This window comes from Suncus etruscus, chromosome 11 (genome assembly GCF_024139225.1).
Source record: "Suncus etruscus isolate mSunEtr1 chromosome 11, mSunEtr1.pri.cur, whole genome shotgun sequence".
NCBI lineage: Eukaryota > Metazoa > Chordata > Mammalia > Eulipotyphla > Soricidae > Suncus > Suncus etruscus.
This window is the reverse complement of record NC_064858.1, coordinates 25,840,293-25,860,212: the sequence shown is the minus strand read 5'-3', so window position 1 is coordinate 25,860,212 and position 19,920 is coordinate 25,840,293. Positions and strand designations below refer to the sequence as shown.

At 37.1% G+C, this 19,920-nt stretch overlaps 1 non-coding gene across 1 annotated transcript; it reads left to right on the top strand.

Annotated features, from left to right (window-relative positions):
• The first annotated feature begins 367 nt into the window (after positions 1-367).
• On the top strand, positions 368-499 carry LOC126023095 (small nucleolar RNA SNORA9). Its single transcript, XR_007500307.1, has one exon. It is a non-coding gene; the product is annotated as a small nucleolar RNA SNORA9 (small nucleolar RNA).
• The last annotated feature ends 19,421 nt before the right edge of the window (positions 500-19,920 follow it).

Below are 19,920 nucleotides of genomic sequence, written 5' to 3'. Positions count from 1 at the left end.
ACTTCACTGTAACTGACCATCCTTACAAACTAAGGAGTCTTGTTACAAGAAATGCAAACAGTGTTAAGATGCCTGAAACATACTGTCAAATAGTTTAATAAAAATAGTGTATTCCTAGACATGTTTGTTCATATTTACATAGTATATGCTTACATATATATGCCTATATATTCTCACACCCAAGTAGTCTCTGTGTAAACCTCCATTCTTATCTATGGCACTTATTTATTCTGAACAGTTTTCTTTTTCAGAAATTTTACACAACTACCAACTAAATTTAATCCCCTCCAAATTCAATGGGAATTCCTGACATTTTACTATAGGCCTTATATTGTGATTGACACAGGAAATATAAAAATCAGTAAGACTGCAAACCTCCAGCATGCGTGGGTCTGGGGTGACCCTGTGCAGTTCTACAGTGCTTGCAAGAACATTATGAAATGGTTTGAGGCTTTGCTCTTCTTCATCCAGAGCAAGGTCATAGAAATTTCAGACAATGGAAAAAAATCAGTAAGAGCCATAGTGATGGGTATAGAAAAAAATAGAAACTCTTACTGAACTGAATTAGATATAGATAGAAGAAAAATAAATAGCAGAACAGTAATGACTCAGTTATCCATGGAAGCTATGTATATATGTATGTATATGTGTATACATATAAGCCTATTCACAGTGCTATATTTTATAGATGTGAAAATTTCTAAAATGAAATTTAGGGAAAAACAAAGTATTTCTGGTACATAATAGATGCTTAAAAAGTGCCAAATCCTGGGCAGGTGCGGTGGCGCTAGAGGTAAGGTGTCTGCCTTGCCAGCGCTAGCCTAAGAGGGACCTTGGTTCGATTCCCCGGAGTCCCATATGTTCCCCCAAGCCAGGAGCGACTTCTGAGCACATAGCCAGGAGTAACCCCTGAGCATTACTGGGTGTGGCCCAAAAACAATAACAAAAACAAAACAAAACAAAAAAAAGTGCCAAATCCTTGTGTCCAGAGTGACCGCAGTGGGTAAGGCATTTATTTGCCTTGCATGCTGACTCTGCCAAGAGTGATTTCTGAGCACAGAGCCAGGAGTAAACACCTAAGTATTTCCTCTGATTGTGGCTCAAAAATCAAAAAAATGCCAACTCCTGTTTGTTTGTTTGTTTGCTTATTACTCCTACTGGTATATCTGTTGGAGAGGGTGCCAGTCCACACCTAAGGAATGGAGCCACCTCTGATCTTTCAGATAACAGGCACTAATTCTTCCTGACAAACGTTTTACTCACTGTGCTGATTATTTACTATTACCAAACTAATCTCTCTCCTAAGCACTTTACTCTGCAGCAATGCAAGATAAATACATACATGGTCTCTCATACATATATATGTACTTGCACACATACATGATCAGCACAAAACACTTCTTTTTTGTTTGTGTTTGGGGGCCACACCCTGAGATGCCCAAGGGTTACTTCTGGTTCTGCACTCAGGAATCACTCCTGGCGGTGCTTGGAGGGCCATATGGTGTGCCTGCCAGAGATAGAAAGATGATTGGCTGTGTGCCAGGCCTTACCCACTGAACTATCTATCCAACCCCAGCAAAATGTTTCTGTTTTCCCCCATAGGCAACATGTTTCTGGTGCAGTGGGACTGCTCGGCAATCCTCTGGATAATGCTTTGAGAGGTGCCTCCTTGTGCTGCCATTCTCTCTCTCCATGGGAGGGACTCTCAGTTGATCTTTCTGGACTGCATTTTCTGATGTGATGTGCCAATGTTAGTTCTGATAGTGGAAAAAACCTCACTATTTTCCAGAGTTATAGGGTTGGATTTTTGAAAACCCAACTAAAGTGTGCTATGTTGGGACCCACTGTAAAGTGCCCCTTTCTTGTTCTTACTACCTAGGACTCATGCCATTGTATAATCCCTTTCCCTTGGGTATAAGTGATACTTGTGACCTGACACCGGGGTAGAATATGGCAGAGGCGAGAGGGTATTCTGCCCATCATTGCATAAGATTGCAGCATTCTTATTCCTGGTAAACTTTCATAGCAACTCTCTCCCTTGCTGGCTTCTGTAAGTAAACCAGCATATGGAGAAGCCTGCATGGCAACGAATCAAGGGCAGCAGCTGGCCAAGAGCCAGCAAGGAGCTGAGGAACCGAATTGTGCTGATAACCATGTGAGCTAGGAAGGAGATTCTTCTCAAGTGCCCTCAAATGAGCTCCCTGGCCTGCCTGACTTCTCATTTCTTTCCTGGGAGAGACGAAAATGAACCTCTACTCCCCACTCTCCCTGTTCTGTGGCTGGATGCCCAACATAGAGAAACTATGAGATAGCATCCAGGTGCCCAAGAACAGATGACAGGTTAAGGAAACTATGAGAAATATATAGAACAAAATACTACTCGGCTATAAGAAATGATATAATCATGCAATTTGCTGCTATGTGGATGAATTTGGAGAGTATTATGCTGAGTGAAGTTAGAAGAGAGATACAGGGATGAAACCTACTTGATCTAGTGAATGATCTTCTTGATGAGGCATTGGATCCTATTTGCCAGGATTTTGTTGTGAATATTCGCATCTGTGTTCATCAGGGATATTGGTCTGTAACTTTCTTTTTTTATGACATTTTCCTATACATGGATGTGCATGGAATCTATTATGCTGAGTGAAATAAGTTAGAGAGAGATAGACACAGAATGGTCTCACTCATTTATGGGTTTTAAGAAAAATGAAAGACATTCTATCAATAATTTTCAGAGATAAAAGAGAGGAGGGCTGGAAGTTCCAGGTCACTACATGAAGCTCACCACAAAGAGTGATGAGTGCAGTTAGAGAAATAATTACACTGAGAACTATCATAACAATTTAAATGAATAAGGAACGTAAAAAGTCTGTCTAGAGTACAGGCGAGGGTGGGGTGGGGAGGAGGGAGATTTGGGACATTGGTGATGGGAATGTTGCACTGGTGAAGGGGGGTGTTCTTTACATGACTGAAACCCAACCACAATCATGTTTGTAATCAAGGCGTTTAAATAAAGATATTAATTTAAAAAAAGAATAAGAGAGAGACAGAATGAGCTTTCTCATATACAAGATAAAGAAGAATAGTAAAAGAGTAGCAAATGGTCAGAGGCAACATAAGGTTCAGGAGGAAGCTTACCAGAGGGAGAAAATGGGGAAGATAGGACAGTAGTAGAGGGAAGTGGACACTGGTAGAGACTGTAGTGCTGAGATGTTTTATATATGAAAATCTACCAGTAACAGTTTTTATACCATGGTGCCTAAAAACAACAACCACCAAGCAAATGAACTGTGTGTTGGTTTAGGCCACTGTACATTTTTGTAATTTATTATTTAGTGGTCTATAAACCAACATAACAGAAATTCAGGAAGTGAACAGAGTTGAGTTCCCAAACCTCTGGACTTAATTCACTGCCATTATTTACTCTGGACATACTTTCTACTTTCAGAGATTTTAAAAAGGCCAGAAAAAGAATTAAATCTAATTCAATTCAGGCCATGTCTACCCAAGTTAATTTGACAAGAATTTTCAAAAATAATGTTTGTCCCTCATTGTGATGGACATGGATAATAAAGTGAATAGAATATAGTCCTCAAATTGGGTTGCATCTTCATTAAAGAAGAATATTTGCAGGGTTCTTACCATAGTTAGGGCTTGGTGTTTAGGCCTGAGTTTTGTATATTTTTAAAACACCTTGTGATGATCATTTATATGTTAAGTTGGTTTGGCCACAGGGTCAAGAGAATTAGTCATAGCCATAACTATTTTGAATGTTTCTGGAAAGTAATTTTATTATTAATCATTGTTATTATGTAATACTAAAAGCCATGAACTTTGAATAAAACAGAATATTTTCCATAATGTGGATGGACTTCAATCAATTAAAAGACTTAATAAAACAACTCTAAACTCCCCATAGGAGAAAGGATTTAGTAGACAGCTTTTTGTGTTGTTTTTATTTTTTTGGCCACTCTCAGAACTGCTTAAGTCTTGCTTAGGTATCAGTCCTGGAGAGAGCCCATCTGTGGTGGTGAGAATAGAAGCTGGGTTGACCATGTACACAGCAAGTTCTCTATCAGCTGTATTATTGATTTGGCCTTATTAGACAGCTTTTGGACATAAAGTTTAATGTTGTTTTTTTTCCTCAGTCTGTTTTCACAGAAACAAAATTTATAAAAATTAATCTCTCTTTCATTCACATTCTTGGTTACTTTGGAGAATCCTGACCGATACACACACCATACCATTGATGCTGTCAATTTTAAGCAATTAGCTCCTTATTCAGCAATGAACCAGTACAATATAGTTTACACCTGTTATCTGGTTAATTCTTTAACAGTCTCAAGTTCTTTGAGGTCTTCTAAGTGTTCTTATTTTTGTCACATTATACTTATTAATCAACTAACGGAACCATTTATTAGCTATGTAACTTTGGGAAAATGACTTCATGGCTCTAGCATTCAATTTTCTTATTTGTAAAATGTGGTAGAAAAGTAAATTGCTACTTCATAAATTTACTGTTAAAGTTGATAGTTGAAGTAAAGGTATTAGTTTACTGCCAAGCCAAGTGCTATAATAAATACCCAGTGAATATTTTTTGTTACTTTTTATCTGCATAGCAGAATAGTTAGTACACAATGTCTGTTCATTAAATAAGATTGAAAATGACAACAAAGACGTTATATGCCGAAGATGAAGGATAATGTATTATATAGATGCTTTAGCTCAAAACAATTGAGATTTGTGGGTACTTTCTCAGACCACCTTTAACTTCATTAGTTTATTTTGGGAGTGTATGTCTACCATAACACTAGAATAAAAATATCCTTAGATATTATCAGTTATATATCTAATACTTAATTTTGCCTAGGTTCTTAAAGTTGTTTTGATGCTGCTTACTTATGTTCTTATAAACTCTAAAAAAATGTCTAAATTAAACCTACAGAAAATGATGCAAGTAATCTGAAGTAGAAATTATTAAGAATATAAAAGGGAATATGGGAGTATTGAGTCTTGTTAACTTTTAGCAAGTTAGGATTAGCTAATTTTTCTTAACTTTTTCTTTTATATTTTTGATAACGAGGGATACCTGTTTCTGAGTTAAATATGTAGTTTATTTATAGAACAAAGAATAAATTATAGTTTCTTTTTTTAAATAAAAAGAATGCAATTGAGTACGTATTTTACATCTTAGTCTGAAAAGTATTAGCTGTCAAAGAAACACTATGGAAAATTATATATAGTTTGTATGCCTTTCTAATTTAAAAACAATTTCAAATTTAATAGTGATGCAGGAAAACAGTGGCTTAACTTTTCTATATGGATTTAATAATAGTGTACTCTAAGGAGGTCTCTTTTTGGTAAAATTTTGTTGCTTTAGAACAAAAATGTGGTTCAGGACACTTGCTGGAATAGTAAATAATTAATTGCAATTAAATAACACTGGGTCAAACATCTTATTCTTCTGTATTATTGGATTTTATTATATTTTTTAATATCAGTATTAATGATATAGGCTATGATAAAGTAATATATTTTAAAAAAGGGCTGTGCTGAAGTTATAATACAGTGGGTAAGGTGCTAGCCTTGCACAGAGCTGACCTGGATTCAATCCCTATCATCCCATAAGGTTCCCCTGTGCAGTGCCAGGAGTAAGCCTTGAGGCTATTGTGGCCCAAAAAGGAAAAAATAAAAACAGTTAGAAAGACATTGGATAGAATAGCAGGGAATTTATAGAGATATCAAACTGCGAACTTTACAATTCTATTGTGCAAAATTAAATTAAATCTGTCCAATTTAGGAGCAATTAACCTCTTTTGGTGAAAGCTAAATTAAGTGTTTTCTAGTTTTTGACTGCTTCTAATATATCAAATATATAAAATATATTGCTTCTAATAAAAATAATTTCAGGTATCTAGATATCTCATAAAACTAACTGCACCCCTGCCATATACAAAATTATCATCCTTCAAGAGGCTTATACTTCCGGCAGAGGAGAAGCAGTGGAACATACAGGCAACTAATGTTATTTAAAGTAGAAAAAGATTACCTTAAAACAGTTATGCAAAATATTATTTTAAATTTGTTTGAGGACCTCACCTGGTGGAGCTCAGGGCTTATTCCGGGCTCTATGCTTAGGGATTGCTTGTGGTGGTCGATCCTCAGGGCATACTATAGATTGAACCTGGGTTGATAGCTATGGGTAAGGTAAGCTTCCTACCTGCTATACTTCAGTCTCTATTTTCTCTTTTTGTTTATAAGTTGATATGTGTGGATATATATTTATTATAGTCTTGGCCATTGAAAGATATTGACTTGGGGGTAGAATTTTGAGATTATGTGATGACATAAATTTTTTTTAATATTTTTTATTTAAACACCTTGGTTACAAACATGATTGTGGTTGGGTTTCAGTGATATAAGATGACACCCCCCATCACCATTGCAACATTCCCACCACCAATGTCCCAAATATCTCTCCTCCCTTCCCCGCCCCCACCTGTACTCTAGACAGGCTTTCTATTTCCCTCATACATTCTCATTGTTAGGATAGTTCGCAATGTAGTTATTTCTCTAACTAAACTCATCACTCTTTGTGGTGAGGTTCATGAGGTGGGCTGTAACGTCCAGCTCTCCTCTCTTTTGCTCTGAAGGTACTTGAGAAATGTCTTTTATTTTTCTTAAAGCCCATAGATGAGTGAGACCATTCTGCATCTTTCTCTCTCTCTCTGACTTATTTTACGCAGCATAATAGATTCCATGTACATTCATGTATAGGAAAATTTCATTACTTCATCTCTCCTGACAGCTACATAATATTCCATTGTGTATATGTACCACAGTTTCATTAGCCATTCATCTGTTGAAGGGCATCTTGGTTGTTTCCAGAGTCTTGCTATGGTAAATAGTGCTGCAATAAATATAGGTGTAAGGAAGGGATTTTTGTATTGTATTTTTGTGTTCCTGGGGTATATTCCTAGGAGTGGTATAGCTGGATCTTATGGGAGCTCAATTTCCAGTTTTTGGAGGAATCTTCATATTGCCTTCCATAGAGTTTGGACTAGTTGGCTTTCCCACCAGCAGTGGATAAGAGTTTCTGACTCACTGCATCCCCACCAACACTGCTTGTTCTTATTCTTTGTGATGTGTGCCAATCTCTGTGGTGTGAGGTGGTACCTCATAGTTGTTTTGATTTGCATCTCCCTGATGATTAGTGATGTGGAGCATTTCTTCAAGTGCCTTTTGGCCATTTGTATTTTTTCTTTCTCAAAGTGTTTGTCCATTTCTTCTCCCCATTTTTTGATGGGATTACATGTTTTTTTCTTGCAGAGTTCTGTTAGTGTTCTGTATATTTTGGAGATTAGCCCCTTATCTGATGGGTATTGGGTGAATAGTTTCTCACAATCAGTGGATGGTTCTTGTATCCTGGGTACTATTTCCTTCAAGGTGCAGAAGCTTCTCAGCTTAATATATTCCCATCTGTTAATCTCTGCTTTCACTTGCTTGGAGAGTGCAGTTTCCTCCTTGAAGATGCCTTTAGTCTCAATGTCATGGAGTGTTTTACCTATGTGTTGTTCTATATACCTTGTGGTTTCAAATCTGATATCAAGGTCTTTAATCCATTTGAATTTTACCTATGTGCATGATGTTTGCTGGGGGTTAAGTTCACTTTTTTGCACGTGGTTAGCCAGTTGTGCCAACACCACTTGTTGAAGAGGCTTTCTTTGCTCCATTTAGGACTTCTTGCTCCTTTATCAAAGATTAGATGACTATATATCTGGGGAACATCCTCTGAGTACTAAAGCCTATTCCACTAATCTGAGGGTCTGTCTTTATTCCAATACCATGCTGTTTTAATAACTATTGCTTTTTAATACAGTTTAAAGTTGGGGAAAGTAATGCCTCTCATATTCTTTTCTCCAATAATTGCTTTGGATATTCAAGGGTGTTTATTGTTCCAAATGAATTTCAGAAGTGCCTGATCCACTTTGAAGAATGTCATGGGTATCTTTAGAGGGATCACATTAAATCTGTACAATGCTTTGGGGAGTATTGACATTTTAATGATGTTAATCCTGCCAATCCATGAGCAGGGTATGTGCTTCCATTTCCATGTTTCCTCTCTTATTTCTTGGAGCAGAGTTTTAGAGTTTTCTTTGTATAGGTCCTTCACATCTTTAGTCAAGTTTACTCCAAGATATTTGAGTTTGTGTGGCACTAATGCGAATGGGGTTATTTTTTTAATGTCCATTTCTTCCCTATTATTATTGGTATATAGAAAGGCCATTGATTTTTGTGTGTTAATTTTGTAGCCTGCCACCTTGCTATCTAGGCTTATTGCTTCTAGAAGCTTTTTGGTAGAGTCTTTAGGGTTTTCTAAGTAGAGTATCATGTCATCTGCAAACAGTGAGAAACTTGACTTCTTCATTTTCTATCTGGATTCCCTTGATATCTTTTTCTTGCCTGATCGCTATAGCAAGGATTTCCAGTGCAATGTTGCATATGAGTGGTGAGCGAGGACAGCCTTGCCTTGTGCCAAAATTTAGAGGGAAGGCTTTTAGTTGTTCTCCATTGAGGATAATATTTGCCACTGGCTTGTGATAGATGGCCCTAACTATATTAAGAAAGGTTCCTTTCATTCCCATCTTGCTGAGAGTTTTGATCAAGAATGGGTGTTGGACCTTATCAAATGCTTTCTCTGCATCTATTGTTATGATCATGTGATTTTTATTTTTCTTGTTGTTGATGTTGTGTATTATGTTGACAGATTTACGGATGTTAAACCATCCTTGCATTCCTGGGATGAAATCTACTTGATCATAATGAATGATCTTGTTGATGAGGCATTGAATCCTATTTGCTAGCATTTTGTTGAGGATCTTTGCATCTGCATTCATCAGGGATATTGGGTGTAATTTTATTTTTTGGTGGCATCTCTGTCTGGTTTGGGGATCAAGGTGATGTTGACTTCATAAAAGCTATTTGGAAGTATTCTCGTTTTTTTGATTTCATGAAAGAGTCTTGCCAGAATTGGTATTAGCTCCTCTTGAAAGGTTTTAAAGAATTCATTAGTGAATCCATCTGGGCCTGGGCTTTTGTTTTTGGGCAGACATTTGATTACTGTTTTAATTTCATCAATAATGATGGGGTGTTTAGATATGCTACATCCTCTTCCTTCAACTGTGGAAGGTTATAAGAGTCCAAGAATTTATCCATTTCTTCCAGGTTCTCATTTTTAGTGGCATAGAGTTTCTCAAAGTAGTTTCTGATTACCTTTGAATCTCTGCAATATCGGAAGTGATCTCCCCTTTTTCATTTCTAATACGAGTTATCAAGTTTCCTTTTCTCTCTTTCTTTGTTAGTTTTTTTTTAATTTTTTATTTTTAATTATGAGAACAAAGATGCAAAGAAAGAGGACAAGGTAAAGTTACAGTGAAAGGACAATCACCCATAACATAATTCTCAGAAGAAGTCCCCTTGCTGATATTGTAACTTTGAACTTTCAGTCAAAGAACATTAAGATAAATAAAACAGAATCCATGTGCAATTACTTTGTCTCTCAAGTCCCTGGATTGTAACACATTATAATATTTCTTAACAGCACACAAGGCAATCTAAAGCCATAAAACTTACATAACTCCTTAAACATTAGAGGCATACTATTTTTTACATTTCCATGTACATGCATATTAGCTTAAGTGAACTTCAAATTTTAAGTGGTTTTTTTTAAAGATTAGAGTCAAAGGAGCACTGTAAAAACGGTGTTAGAGTGGCAATTGTTGTTTACATAGGCCCACCAAAATATGAGGGGAATGGAAAGGAATAACCTTGGCCTAAATACAAAGAGACCCTACCCCTGAAGTTTCCTGGCATAAGACCAACTCTAGGCTCCAGGCAAGTTAGATTGTCCAATCGAAGACATTGTCCATAGTGCCAACACACTTTTCACACAGTCTCTGTTGTTGGTATGATGTTTCTGTGTTAAAGATCCTGGAATCTGCATATCCTCTACGTTGAAGTCAGGATGTGGAACATCTTCTCGTTTCACCTCACCATTAAAAGGCAATGCAGAAAGCCCTGTCCTGTAAGCAGGTTGTTGTTAAGTCTTCTCAGTGTTAAGGGAAGTCTCTTTTGAGCAGGTCGATGTCTGAGTAGTGGTAGGGTCTTCCGTGGTAGAGGATTGCTTCCAGGTGATGTTATAGACAAACCTGTATGTTTCGTGGATGGCTTCCCTGGTTCAGGGGTGAATGAAAAATGCCCTTTCTTCTGAGGCCTGTGCCAGATCATTATATCAATGTTCAGGGTGTAAGGTCCCTTTGCACTACTAGATTTGTGTATTCCAATCTCTATTAGATAGGATCTTATTTGTATGTATAGTATTTTCCCATTTTAATGTGCCTATGCAAAAAAGGAGTAATGGCACGTGGCATTATTGGCACATATGGGGGCCATAAGAACAAGTCCAACAATCCCCATGACATGGTTAAATAATTAGCATTAAAATGGGGGACTCTTTCACCAAAATTCCTTCTTGAACAGCTCATAAAGAGAAGATAAAAAGTGGTTAGAATCGTCACCGTATAAGAGAATATTTAGTAAGACTTATAGTTGTCAGAGAAAAAACACAAAATATTCTAAAGAAATACATGTCCATTTTATGTCTTTTGAAACAGTTTGGGGTTGTTACACACAATGCATGGCTTTAGTCTGTGATTAGGATTGTGCAATACTGAAGTTAAAAAGAGTAATGTGCACAGATCCAGGGGTGGGACTTATGATGAAGTCAGTCTTTGTGGTTCTAGAAGTTCTGTTCCCTCAGTGTCATTTTAATCCATCTTCTGTGGTTGGTGATCTTGGTCTTTGCACTGAACCTAGGATGGCACCTAGGATAGTGTCTTTCTTTGTGCTTCCAGAAGCCCCATTCCATTACAATGGTCTCTGCCAGACCTTTGGAACTGGGGATCATGTTTATTGTGTAGGTCGTAGTTCAAACCCTATGCTAGGGCTTTTTTATTGGTCCCAGGCTGTATACAGTCTGGTCATGGTTCTAGCAGCCAGTCATCTGTAACTCGCAATCTTGGCTTTTGGACCTACCAAAGGGTGACAAGTCTTTTGATTTTGTCTTGTCGTTAGCTGGTAAGGTAGGATAACCTGCACTTAGGTCAAGTTGTTCCCATTTTCCTCGTTGTCAGAATGTCATATTAGAGCTGGCACTTGTTGATGACCTCGCAGTATTAAGGCTGTCCCGGATGGGATTTGTTTCCTGTAGCAGTTGTGAAGAACTGTGCCATTTCTATGTCTGGGATCCAGGGTTCAAGGCTGGACGGATGGTATCTAATTACCTGAGGTCTAAGTTGATTCAACATGACATATTTTCAAGGTAGGAGATATTCTTGTATTGTAAACAACTATGAGTTCCTATCTCTAGTAGATAAAAGTTCTTTTATTATATGTAAGATTTCCCCTTTTTCAGTGTGCCTTTGCAGGGGGAAATGGTGCTACATTATATTGTCGGTGCATTTCCCCAGACACAGAGGCCTGATTGTATCACCCAGGACAGAGCAGAAGTCTTCCAAACACCACAAAAGCATCACCAGGAGAGTAAATGATCCTGAACAGAGTCTATAGTTGATTCCATGACAATACACTCCAAGGGCGGAGAAACCCCATATCTCTTAGGCCAAGTGAATTCCTTTTCGAATGACCCCAATATTTACTGTGCCAGGGCAGGAGGAAAAAAACAAAAAGCAAAAAACATTGTTTATTTTTTATATATTATTTTATCTTCATTTATTATTATTATTTTTATTTACCTATCTATTTTTGAACAATTTTTCTGTTTGGGTATGATTATTGAAGTTGTTGTCCCCAGTTATACTTATTCTTTCTCTTCCTTTCTTTTCTTTTTTTATATGCTATGCCGTGTTTCTTATATCAAGACCATGGCGTTTTTTTTGTTTTGTTTTGTTTTGAGGTTTTTTTTTTTTTTTTTTTTTTTGGTGCTTATCGTTATTGTTGGAGTCCTCACTGGATATTTGACACTTCTTTTTGTACTGGTGGAGTGTTTCACCTTTTTTCTCTCCTTCGTCTCTCAAACCGAAGATGAGAGCCTCTAGAAGAATTCCGCTTATTTTTGGCATATTAGCCTTTTACCCCAGTTTATTACTTTTCTCTCCTTCAAACAAAACCACGTAACTTGAACTAGCTAGTCCTACCCCCCAGTTAGAGGGGGAAATAAGGGAGGCACCAGGACCAAACAGGTGCAAGACTACCAAGTAGTAGGCTAGATACAGAGGGGACCACATATTCTAGCAACCCTGGGGGTGAGGGAAGATGATATGGGAGGTAGGACAAAAACGGAGGTGTAGGGAGGACAGTTCAGTGATGGGAATCCCCCCCTGATTTTATGTAAATATGTACCTAAAATATTATTGTCAACAATATGTAAGCCACTATGATCAAAATAAAAATTATATTACAAAAAACTTGAAGATTATTAAAAGTAATAACATATCTATTGGAAAAAAAAAAGAGTAATGTGGGTTAGGGATGTGGGGCGATGCCAGAGTTAAGGAGTAAAATGAGCTTTGTAGGGATGTGGGGAAGGGCAGAATACAAAATGGACATTCTGGATACGCAAAACATAACATAAAGATAAGGAATACTCTTAATACATGAAGTGCGCCTGGGGGCACTAGCCCCCGTGCGGTTTTCCATATGCAGAGTGGTCAGAAATTGCCAGTGACAAACTGAGCATAACTGAGCAAATCTCAGCACACTCCAAGTTAGGACCAACCATTTCTGGCCAACTGGGCTGCCACCCCAGAAGGCCTGGAGGGGTCAGAAAAGGGGAAGGCTGGGGGCCTATCAAGGCTCCCAGCGCACCCAAGTTAGGGAGAAGGCCTTCCACATGGGGTATCCCCCAACCCCATGCCAGCTAGAGCTAGCCTCCAGCTCAAGAGAGGATCGAGAGAGAGCCTTTTTGTTGATCTTTCGGATTGTTTTTTGGGTTTCCACTTCATTGATTTCTGCTCTCAGCTTTGTTATTTTTTTTTGTCTCCCTATTTTTGGGTCCTTTTGTTGAGCACTTTCTAATTCTATGAGCTGCGTCATTAAGCTATTCAGGTAGGCCCCTTCTTCCTTCCTCTCTAGACCGCTTTAGCTGTGTCCCAAAAGTTCTGATAGTTTGTGTCTCTATTAGCATTTGTTTCCAGGAAAGTTTTGATTTCCTCTTTGATTTTATCTTGGAACCAGTGGTTTTTCCGTATGAGACTATTTAACTTCCAGGTGTTAAAGTTTTTCTTCTGTGTCCCTTTGGAATTCACATATAATTTCAGAGCCTTGTGATCAGCGAAGTTAGTCTGCAAAATTTCTATCCTCTTAATATTATGGAGGTATGTTTTATGTGCCAGCATGTAGTGTATCCTGGAGAATGTCGGATGTACATTGGAGAAAAATGTGTATTCAGGTTTCTGAGGGTGGAGTGTCCTATATATATCTACTAGGCCTCTTTCTTCCATTTCTCTTCTCAGGTCTCGTATTCTCTTGTTGGGTTTCAGTCTGGTTGACCTATCAAGTGTTGATAAGTGTTAGGTCCCCCACAATTACTGTGTTGTTATTGATATTATTTTTCACATTTGTCAATAATTGTACTAAATATATTGCTGGTCCCTTATTCGGTGCATATATGTTTAGGGGAGTGATTTCTTCACGCTGTACATATCCCTTGGTTAATAGAAAATGTCCATCTTTGTCCCTTACAACTTTCCTGAGCATAAAGTTTACATCATCTGATATTAGTATGGCCACTCCAGCTTTTTTATGGGTGTTGTTTGCTTGGATAATTTTTCTCCAGCCTTTTATTTTGAATCTGTTTGTTCTGACTATTCAGGGGTGTTTTTTGTAGGCAGCAGAAGGTTGGATTGAGTTTTTTGATCCATTTAGCCACTCTGTGTCTCTTAACTGGTTCATTTAGTCCATTGACATTGAGAGAAAGAATAGTCCTGGGATTTAGTGCCATCTTTCTATTGAAGTTTGGTGTGTCTGTTGGTCAGTCTTGTCTTAAAGTAGGCCTTTCAGTTTTTCTTTTAAGACTGGTTTTGAGTCTGTAAAGTTTCTGAGCTGTTGTTTGTCTGTTAAACCATGTATTCTACCTTCAATTCTGAAACTGGGTTTTGCTGGGTGCAGTATTCTAGACAAAGCATTTATTTCATTGAGTTTTGTCACTATGTCCCACCACTGCCTTCTAGCCTTGAGTGTTTCTTGTGACAGGTCTGCTGTAAATCTCAAGGTGTTCCCTTGAGTGTAATTTACCTTTTTGATCTTGCTACTTTCAGAATTCTGTCTCTATTTATGGGATTCGTCATCGTGACTAGGATATGTTGTTTTTTTTTTTATTTCGGTTTTTTTTTAGTTGGTACTCTTCGGGCATGCAGGATTTGTTCGCACATATTCTTTAGCTCTGGTAGTTTCTCTTTAATGATGTTCTTGACCATTGATTCTTCCTGGAGATTTTCTTCCTGGGTCTCTGGGACTCCAGTGATTCTTTAGTTGTTTCTGTTGAGCTTATCATAGACTTCTATTTTCATCTGTTCACATTCTTTGACTAATTTTTCCACTGTCTGTTCATTTGCTTTAAGGTTTTTTCTAAGCTCTCCAGCTGTATGGAGTTGTTGTGTATCTCATCTTCCAGAGCACTAATTCTCTCCTCAGCTTCTGCTACCCTGAAAGAGAGCTTATCCATTTTGTCATTTAATTAGTTTACTGAGTTATTCAGATATGTTATTTGACCTGTTATTTCAGTTTGGAGTTTTCTGATTTCAGTCTTCTTATTTTCTTGGTTCTAATTAGTGTTCTGTTCAACTCGATCCATGTTTTCTCTGAGTTCTGTGAGCATCTCCATATTTCTTCTCTGAACTTCTTTTCTGAGAGACTGACTAGTTGGTTGGCTGTTTTCTGGTTATCAGATTTGCCATCTTCATTCTCTATGCCTGATGCTGACCTGTGTTTTTTCCCATTGTCACAGTTATATTGTGGGTTTTTCTATGTGTTATGGTGGTCTTAATTGGCTAAATGATGTGCGTGGCCAAGCTTCTCTGGCTCCATCCTTTCTGGGCAGGTTGACTCGCCTCCAAGGAAGGGGAGCTCTCCATGGATGAAGCCATACACAGGATCAAATCTTAGGCCCAAGCATGCAGCAGAGAAGACAGTCCGGAGAGAAATGCTGGGCTTCAGAGATCCAGCACAGTTCATAGTGTGATTTTTTTCTTCGTGTTGCAGTGGCATTCTTTCATTAGAAAAAGGGATGGCCGTGAAGCAAAGCGGTGCTCCTCTGGATTCTCTAGGAGAGTATTTTGCTGGGCCCTTTTTGGCCCACTCCCGAGAGGTTCAGGAGACAGGACAGTAGAAAAACATACACAGGCAACACTCAAAGTTTCTCACAGTTAGGAACCACTGGGCAGGAGTAGATTTTCCCAGCCTGACATCACAAACAGGGGACCTGCCTTTTTGCAAAATTCTGCTGATAGCAGTATTTCACGTTTGGATGCAGTTCCTTGGCATTCCGGCCCAGCTTGATTGAGCCTCTGGGAGAGTGATTTTGCTGGGCCCTTTTTGGCCCACTCCCGAGAGGTTCAGGAGACAGGACAGTAGAAAAACACACACAGGCAACACTCGTGATTTCTCACAGTTGGGAATCACTGGGATGAATCAAAATTTAACTTTCTGAGTAAATGTCAATTTCTCTTTACAAATCAGCTCTATCACCTTACCATCAATATATTAGGTCTCTAATTTTTTTTTCACGTTTTCCCTTTTGCAATGCTAGGAATTGAACCCAGTACCTTATGCAAGACTTATATTGGTCTGGCCCCACATATTTTGTCTATAATTTTAACCAACCTAGGATATATGAAGCATTTTCTTTCTGCGATTTTGAATTGCATTCAGTGAATGAGTAATGAAGTGGAACATCTTTTCATGTATTTATTGGTGATGTCTATATATTCTTTGAAGAAATGTCTAATCAAGTCTCTGATTATAAAGTTATTTTGTTTCTCATTTTATTACTGCATTTGAGAGTTCTTTATATATTGTAGGTATACATTCTTTTGCAGTAAAATGAGTTGCAAATAATTTAGTCCAGATTTCACGTTGTCATTTTATTTTCTGTATGGCATCCACTATATGATAAAAATGTTTCTAATTTTGATGAAACCTAATTTTCTCCTGGCTTTTTAGTTTTATAAGTTAGAAACTAGTACTTAATATAAGGTCAGAAATATTATATTTTATAATTTTAGATCTTAAATTTAGGACTCTGATCAATTTTGATGTCATTTGTGTGGTGTGAGGTTGGGATCATATTTGACTCACCTATCAATAGCTTCAATTAGCACTATTTGTTGAAAAGACAGTTTTTTTCCCAATTGAGTTGTTTTTACATCCTTTTCAAAACACCACAGATGGATCTAGGGGAGAGTAAAAGAGCATGTACGGAGTCTGTAGTTATTCTCATGACTGTATCTCTTAGGGCCAAGGAACCTTTCTAATCTCCCCAATATTTACTGTGCCTATGCAAGAAAAAAAAAAAGAGAAGCACAAAAAAAATTTTTTTTTAGTTTTGTTGTTGTTTTTTTGTGCTTTTTTTTGTTTTTGTTTTTATTTCTGGACCATGGTTATTATGTGGCTGCTGTCTATATTGCTCTGTGCTTTTAGAGTTTTTGATTTTTTATCTTTTATTTTATTTTTATTATTTTTATTTTTGTATCGTTGTTATGTTTTTCTTCCTTTCCCTCTCTTCTCTTAAACTGATATATATAGCTTTTAGAAGGACTCCTCCCATTTTTTTGTTTGTTTGATTTTTGCCCCATTTTATTTTCTTATTATTTTTTTTTCTCTTTCTGTCAAACAGAACCACACAACTTAAACCATCTTGTTCTGCCTCACAAATGGAGAAGGAAATAATGGAGGGTACCAAGACCAAACAGTCATGTGAATATTAAGTAGAAATAAAAAATGCTCAAACTTAAACACCAAATCTAAAGCCAATGACAACAGAATTGATATCCAATTTAGAACATACTAGACACAGAGAGGATCACTTATACTAGCAGCCGTGTGTGTGTGTGTGTGTGTGTGTGTGTGTAAAAAAGGGGATATGGGATGCATGCTGGCAACAGAGGTGGAGGGAGAACAACATTGGTGGTGGGAACACCCCTGTACATATCACTATGTACCTAAAATATTACTGTGAAAGATTTGTAATCCACTTTGATTAAAATAAAATTAAAAAACATAAATATGAAAGTTTATTTCTAGGTTACCAATTCTTTCCCATTGAACTATGTATCTGTTCTTATATTGTCAGCATAGTTTTAACTACAATTAGCAAAGTTTGAATCTTTTATTTTTGTTCTTTGTCAAGATTGTTTTTGGCTCTGTGAGGAATATTACTTCTATAACAGTACTGTTTTCTAAATCACAAACATGGGGTATTTTATTTATTAATCATAATTTCTCCAAAATATTTTATAGCTTTCAAGTATATGATGACCATCAAATCAAGTCATAAAGATTTTTTTAATTTATTTTGTTTTCTTGGCCACACTCAGTGGTGCTTGGAAGTTATTCCTAAATGACTCCTGGTAGGCTCAGGGGATCATACAGAATGCTGGGGATCAAAACCAGATCAGCTGTTTCAATGCAAATGTCCTACACCTGTGCTATTGCTCCAGCTCAGAAATTAATTTAATTATCTATTTTTATTTTCTTTTGGGGCCATTCCCAGTGACGGTCAGGGGTTACTCCTGGCTATGCACTCAGAAATCAGTCCTGGCTTGCAGAACTATATGGGATGCCAGGATTGAACCCAAGTTCTTCTTGGGTCAGCCACATGCAAGGCAAACGCCCTATTGCTGTGCTATCACTCTGGTTCCAGGAATTAATTTTCTTAGTACTGTTATAAGTGATACTTTTAAATCTTATTTTCAAAGTGTTAAATGTTACTTCATATAAATATAATTAAGATTTTGATATAGATATTACATCCATAACCTCAAATAGCTCTTGCATTAGCTGTATAAAATGTTTGTGTGTCTTCAGTAGGATAGTCTATATGCAAGGTGATGTCATCTCTGATTAGATACAAACTTAGTATTTTCTTCCAATCTGGATATTTGCTATTTTGTTTTATTGCTTATATGTTCTTTTTAGAACTAACAGTATAATGTTAGATTAAAAAATACCGATAAGATGTCTTCCTATTTCTGATTTTTTAAAACCAGAAAATAGGAGATCTAAAATAAAAAATAATTAGTTTTTATGATTGATTATTTGCTGTACTATAGTTTATTTATCTGCATCCTACACTAGGAGAGATCCTTTTTGGGGGGAAAGTAAAAGAGAGAAAGAGAGAATAACATGCTTAAGAAAGAAAATGGGCTTCTCCAAAGTAGAAAGAGCCCAGTGATATATCCCAGCATTAAAGTAGGAAAGTAGACAAGTAGACATCCTGAGGGGAGATATAGGTGGCACATGCTCACAGGTTCATAATCTGGCAATATATAAATGTGCAGTAAAGACATGTACTAATAGAGATCTTCTTTCCTTCTTTCTTCCCTCTTACTGATGAATAGATAATATAGACATTTTGATGAATAGAACTAATCTCCTGAAGTTCCACAAAATTGTAAATAAATGATACATTGATAAAGCAAATATAAACACTATATTAGAAGCATATAATTTTAATAATTAATATTATAAATAATTCTGTGCTAATATATTTGAAAACTTACATGAAATAGGGAAATCCTACAAGTTTAAAATTTAGTACGAATGAAGAGCATTAAAAAAATTAAGGTAGTGGCTAGAGCGATGGCACAGTGGTAGGGTGTTTGCCTTGCACATGCTGACCTAGGATGGACCTCAGTTCGATTTTCCGGCATCCCATATGGTCCCCCAAGTCAGGAGTGATTTCTGATCACATAGCCCTGAGCATCACTGTGTGTGGCCCAAAATACAAAAACAAACAAAAATTTTAAGGTGAAAATCTGAAAAGGCCTTTGAAAGTATAAACAGGTGTTATCATTTTTATCAATATTTATTTTATATTTTAGAAATCTTAGAGGTATCCCAACAATTCTCTTAGCCAGATGTTCAATACTGAGGCACAAGGATAGAGTACTGTGTGGTCCTCAGACTGTCACCACAGCAGTTCTTATGGAAGGATGGGTGATGGTGGTGATATTTTTCAAGGCTCCCCACATTGTAGTGCTTAGTGGCCTCTCAGGTTACACCAGGTAGTGCTTGGGGAACCAGGTGGTATCAGAAATTGAACTGAAGTCTCCTTGTACTATCTCCTAGTTTCCCAAAGCATTTTGATTTATAGATAGCGAATTGAATGTAAGAAAGAGGAAACTTGTCTCTGAAATGTAAAGCATGGATTGGTGCTGAAAACTGGTCATGGGACTAAAAGTTCCTCTCTGTTCCCACGATGGGTCATGGGAATAGAGATGTAACAAAGACAGGATTACACACACAATTAAATCTGTTTCTGTTCTTTGGGCTTTGATTTTAACATCTTTAATACACACTTTTCATCTATTCGTGGCACATTAAACATAGAATATGTTCAACAGATCTACTCACAAGAGAGGTTTAGATGGAATAGAGACTAAATAGAAGTACATGGACACAGAAGTTTGATGATAAACTGGCAAACTTGTATTTCTATAGATGGTTCACTTGGGACTAATATGAACTGTAATGGATGCTCCCGAGGAGTAGGATGTTTTGGAGGCTAGAACTTGTGGGTCCACTGACTTTTTCATAGCTGTAGAGCCTTGTTAATTGTCTTATCCTAATGAAAGGATACCCTTTCATTAAAATATTAGCACTGAAGACCAAAGAATATTA